We start from the raw sequence: 5,880 nt of genomic DNA, 5'->3' as shown, positions 1-5,880 counted from the left end.
AAGGTATTAAGCCTTTTCAACTCCTTGAATGAATTGCTTGGAGTCCCTAAAACTGCCAGTGTTTGGCACATTTTACAGCTCATTGTCACTGTAACTACACCAACTTAACAAATATAGTGGGGACGGAAAGTATTCAGACCCCCTTAAATTTTTTCACTCTTTGTTATAGTGCAGCCATTTGCTAAAATCATTTAAGTTCATTTTTTTTTCTTCATTAATGCACACACAGCACCCCATATTGACAGAAAAACACAGAATTGTTGACATTTTTGCAGATTTATTAAAAAAGAAAAAATGAAATATCACATGGTCATAAGTATTCAGACCCTTTGCTGTACACTCATATATTTAACTTAGGTGCTGTCCATTTCTTCTGATCATCCTTGAGATGGTTGTACACCTTCCTTTGAGTCCAGCTGTGTTTGACTATACTGATTGGACTTATTTAGGAAAGCCACACACCTGTCTATATAAGACCTTACAGCTCACAGTGCATGTCAGAGCAAATGAGAATCATGAGGTCAAAGGAACTGCCTGAAAAGCTCAGAGACATAATTGTGGCAAGGCACAGATCTGGCCAAGGTTACGAAACAATTTCTGCTACACTTAAGGTTCCTAAGAGCACAGTGGCCTCCATAATCCTTAAATGGAAGACATTTGGGACAACCAGAACCCTTCCTAGAGCTGGCCGTCTGGCTGGCCTTCTGGCCAAACTGAGCTAAAGAGAGATAAAGAAGAACCCAAAGATCACTGTGGCTGAGCTCCAGAGTTGCAGTCGGGAGATGGGTGAAAGTTGTAAAAAGTCAACCATCACTGCAGCCCTCCACCAGTTGGGGCTTTATGGAAGAGTGGCCCATCGGAAGCCTCTCCTCAGTGCAAGACACATGAAAGCCCGCATGGAGTTTGCTAAAAAATACCTGAAGGACTCCAAGATGGTGGGAAATAAGATTCTCTGGTCCGATGAGACCAAGATAGAACTTTTTGGCCTTAATTCTAAGCTATATGTGTAGAAAACTAGGCAATGCTCATCACCTGTCCAATACAGTCCCAACAGGGAAGCATGGTGGTGGCAGCTCATGCTGTGGGGGTGTTTTTCAGCTGCAGAGACAGGGCGACTGGTTGCAATCGAGGGAAAGATGAATGTGGCTAAGTACAGGCATATCCTGGATGAAAACCTTCTCCAGAGTGCTCAGGACCTCAGACTGGGACGAAGGTTTACCTTCCAACAAGACAATGACCCTAAGCACACAGCTAAAATAACGAAGGAGTGGCTTCAAAACAACTCCGTCACTGTTCTTGAATGGCCCAGCCAGAGCCCTGACTTAAACCCAATTGAGCATCTCTGGAGAGACTTAAAAATGGCTGTCCACCAACGTTTACCATCCAACCTGACAGAACTGGAAAGGATCTGCAAGGAGGAATGGCAGAGGATCCCCAAATCCAAGTGTGAAAAACTTGTTGCATCTTTCCCAAAAAGACTTATGGCTGTATTAGATCAAAAGGGTGCTTCTACTAAATACTGAGCAAAGGTTCTGAATACTTAGGACCATGTGATATTTCAGTTTTTCTTTTTTAATAAATCTGCAAAAATGTCAACAATTCTGTGTTTTTCTGTCAATATGGGGTGCTGTGTGTACATTAATGAGGAAAAAAATAAGCTTAAATAATTTTAGCAAATGGCTGCAATATAACAAAGAGTGAAAAATTTAAGGGGGTCTGAATACTTTCCATCCCCACTGTACACTGGTATTGAGCATTGAAATAAGAAGCCACACATTGTTTAGTATAAAACATCTTACTCCAAGCACATTCACATGTGCGTTATAAAAGGTTTTTGAACAAACCGACATCTTGGTGTATAACATGTATGTTTGACATTAATTAACCTTTTATGGGGCTAAACAGGCATGTTTAAAAACATAACATACACATCCCCAACTCAGGAACTTACAAAGTTCGACTTTGCTAAAGTGAAGGCCATATGGGATATTAGTATCTCAAAACTGTGTTGATGTCTCTTCCTCACCGGGTCTGCGGTGAATTTACAAGGTGTCCATCGCCAATATCTAAAACTCCACAATGGGAAAGGAAAATACAAACATCAACATCGTCGTCATTGGACACATAGATTCTGGCAAGTCCACAACAACTGGGCATCTCATTTACAAATGTGGTGGGATCAACAAACGTCCCATCGAAAAATTTGAGAAGGAAGCTGCTGAGATGGGAAAGGGCTCCTTCAAATATGCTTGGGTGTTGGACAAACTGAAGGCTGAGCGTGAACGTGATATTACCATTGACATTTCCCTGTGGAAATTTGAGACCAGCAAGTATTACGTCACCATTATTGATGCCCCCTGGCCACAGAGACTTCATCAAGAACATGATCACTGGTACTTCTCAGGCTGACTGCGCCGTGCTTATTGTTGCTGCTGGTGTTGGTGAGTTTGAGGCTGGTATTTCAAAGAATGGACAAACTCGTGAACATGCTCTTCTGGCCTACACTCTGGGTGTGAAGCAGCTTATCGTTGGTGTTAAAATGGATTCTACTGAGCCACCATACAGCCAGAAGAGATACGAGGAAATTGTAAAGGAAGTCAGCACTTACATCAAGAAAATTGGTTACAAACCAGATACCGTTGCCTTTGTGCCCATCTCCGGTTGGAACGGTGACAACATGCTGGAACCCAGTAGCAACATGCCATGGTTCAAGGGAACATCACCTGCAAAGAGGGAAAAGCCAGTGGAACCACTCTGCCTCCTAGCTGCCCCACTGACAAGCCTCTTTGTCTGCCTCTGCAGGATGTGTACAAGATTGGTGGTATTGGTATAGTACCAGTTGGTCGTGTTGAAACTGGTCTCCTGAAACCAAGTATGGTGGTTACCTTTGCTCCAGTCAATGTAACAACTGAAGTCAAGTCTGTGGAAATACACCATGAAGCTTTGACCGAGGCTTGTCCCAGTGACAACGTTGGTTTCAATGTAAAGAACGTTTCCGTGAAGGATATCCATTGTGGTAATGTTGCTGGTGATAGCAAGAATGACCCACCATTGGAAGCTGGTCAATTCACTGCACAGGTCATTATCCTGAACCACCCAGGACAGATCAGTTGAAAGTAGATGAGAAAATCCGGACAGCCGCACTCCAGGAAGATATAATTCAAAAACTATTTATTGTAAATTCAGGAACATATAGCATACAAGATACTGTGGCAGAAAGTACAGGCAATCAGCGAACGCGTTTCGCACCTATGCTGGGTGCTTACTCATAGCTATGCTAAGAGTAAGCACCCAGCATAGGTGTGAAACGCGTTAGATGATTGCCTGTACTTTCTGCCACAGTATCTTGTATGCTATATGCTCCTGAATTTACAATAAATAGTTTTTGAATTATATCTTCCTGGAGTGCGGCTGTCCGGATTTTCTCATCTACTTTCAACATGACTCAGCATTAGCCAGCACCTAGGGCTCTTTATTCTTGGAGACAATCAAGTTTACACCTGATGCAGATCTACACCAGTGCGGTGAGAATCTTCCTGCTTCATCCAGGACAGATCAGTGCTGGCTATGCACCTGTGCTGGATTGCCATACTGCTCACATTGCCTGCAAGTTTGCAGAGCTGAAGGAGAAGATTGAGCGTCGTTCTGGTAAGAAACTGGAAGAAAATCCCAAGTTCCTTAAATCTGGTGATGCTGCCATCGTTGATATGATCTCTGGCAAGCCCATGTGTGTGGAGAGCTCCTCTGACTATCCTCCCCTTGGTCGCTTTGCTGTGCGTGACATGAGGCAGACTGTTGCTGTTGGTGTCATCAAGGCTGTCGAAAAGAAGGCAGCAGGTACTGGCAAGGTCACAAAGTCTGCTCAGAAGGCCCAGAAAATGAAATGAATATTTCAACAAACCAGCACCACCTCAGTCTTAACCAGCGGTGGAAGATCGGTCTCAGAACTGTTTGTCTCAATTGGCCATTTAAATTTAATAGTAAAAGACTGGCTAATGATAACAATGCATCGTAAAAGCTTCAGAAGGAAAGGCATATTTTGTGTACCTTTTGACTTTTTGTTTGTGGTAGTTTTAAGTTATTAGTGTTTTAAAATCAGTAATTTTTAAGTGGGAACAACTTGACCAAAAAATCTGTCACCAAATTTGTTGAGACCATCAAACAAAGTTAATAAAAAAAAAAAACTGTGTTGATGTTGCCTTCCTCAGATGGGGTGATCTCACCCCTCTAAAAGTCCAAATTTGAAGCCATGTACACGTAGAGGCATAACTGTTAAATGTCCCTTATGATCCCCTGCCAAAAATGTGTGTAGGTACAAACAGGTTATTTTCTCAAGCCCCAAAACACACAGTGTGTCAACATGTGCTATCTCCCATCATGGGATATCAATGTACACGTTTTGTGGGTGCAACCCCTTCCTCCAAACTAAAGTAGGTAAGAGGAAGGAGTTGCACCCCCGAAACACGTCCATTGATCCCCCATGATGGGAGCTAGCACATGTTGACACACTGGGCTTATTTCAGAAATGCCAATCCACTTTGCACTACAAGTGCACTTGCATTGCACTTGTAGTGCACAGTGGTTTTGCCTTTTTTAAATAACCCCCAGTGTGTCAACATGTGCTAGCTCCCATCATAGGGGACCAATGGATGTGTTTTGGGAGTGCAACCCCTTCCTCTCGCCTACTTTAGTTTGGAGGAAGGGGTTGCACCTACAAAATGCGTACATTGATATCCTGTGATGGGAGATAGCACTTGTTGACACACTATGTGTTTTGGGGCTTTAGCAAAATAGATGTAGGGAAAGACGCACATTTTAGGCATGGGATCATGAGGGAAATCCAAATTTTGTGGCCCAATTTGTGTGCATCTTCAAAATTTGGCTTTGCGATTCATAAAAACACATAAAGATTACAATTAAAACATTACTTAGGACAGTGTTTCACAACTCTCCTTCCCCAGATGCATTTCTAGGTCATGTTTTCTATATTTATTTGATTTTGGCACAGGTGATGATGTCATTTTCAAGGTTAGTAATTCACACATTCATTTTTAAAATGCGGAAAATAAAGAAAACAGGACCTAGTGGTGCACCTAGAGAAGTGGAGTGACTAAAAACTGACCTCAGACACTATAAAGCCTAGGTTCACATTAGAGCAATTTGTCATGCGATTTGATATCTCAAATCGCATGACAAGTCGCAACCTATTTGAGGCAGTGGCACTGTTCCAATTTCAGGTGTGACTTCAATAGACATCTGGACATGAAGCCACACAAATGTAATCCATTTTAAACTGTACAAACACATGTACAACATAACGACAAAAAATAAAACATGTTTGTTTTTTATATTTTCCTTAAAATATCTATGATGTTGATAAGTCTGGTTTGTACAACATGGACCTTTTCTTTCATTTTCTCCAAATTACGATTGCAAACCATGAGCTCAGTGATAAGGATTTGTGCACTTGCAATGCTGAAGTGATTTTGTTCTTCCACAACATCCACATCACCTAAAAAAAAAAACACCATGTATTATAAATATGCAGGCATCCATCTATTTCTTGAAGCTGTGGTCTCAGACACTGACCTGTGGTCGACACTATTTTGAGAACTTCACACAGTACTTCCTGCACATCAGCATCAACATCTTCAGGGTGTGTGGTGAGTTGCCTTTCTGTAACTTTAGTAGGTGCTGGGTTACTGGTGTCCACACACACCTCAGATGTCCCTCTTCTTTTCTCCCCTATGTGAATACAAAAAAGGTAAACTTAGCAGACAGATATGTTAGTCTAGAAATAGTAATATAAAACATTGCTTGGAAGTGTCTTTCAATTGTCTGTTTTGGCAGAGTTCCAAGCAGAATACCAGATTTTTTGCC

The 5,880-nt window shown here is 41.9% G+C and overlaps 1 pseudogene; it reads left to right on the top strand.

The window, feature by feature from the left end:
- Positions 1-2,016: 2,016 nt before the first annotated feature.
- LOC141110941 (elongation factor 1-alpha, somatic form-like) lies at positions 2,017-4,047 on the top strand (annotated as a pseudogene).
- The last annotated feature ends 1,833 nt before the right edge of the window (positions 4,048-5,880 follow it).

Source organism: Aquarana catesbeiana, linkage group LG10 (genome assembly GCF_042186555.1).
Source record: "Aquarana catesbeiana isolate 2022-GZ linkage group LG10, ASM4218655v1, whole genome shotgun sequence".
NCBI lineage: Eukaryota > Metazoa > Chordata > Amphibia > Anura > Ranidae > Aquarana > Aquarana catesbeiana.
This window is presented reverse-complemented; position numbering and strand designations above follow the sequence as displayed.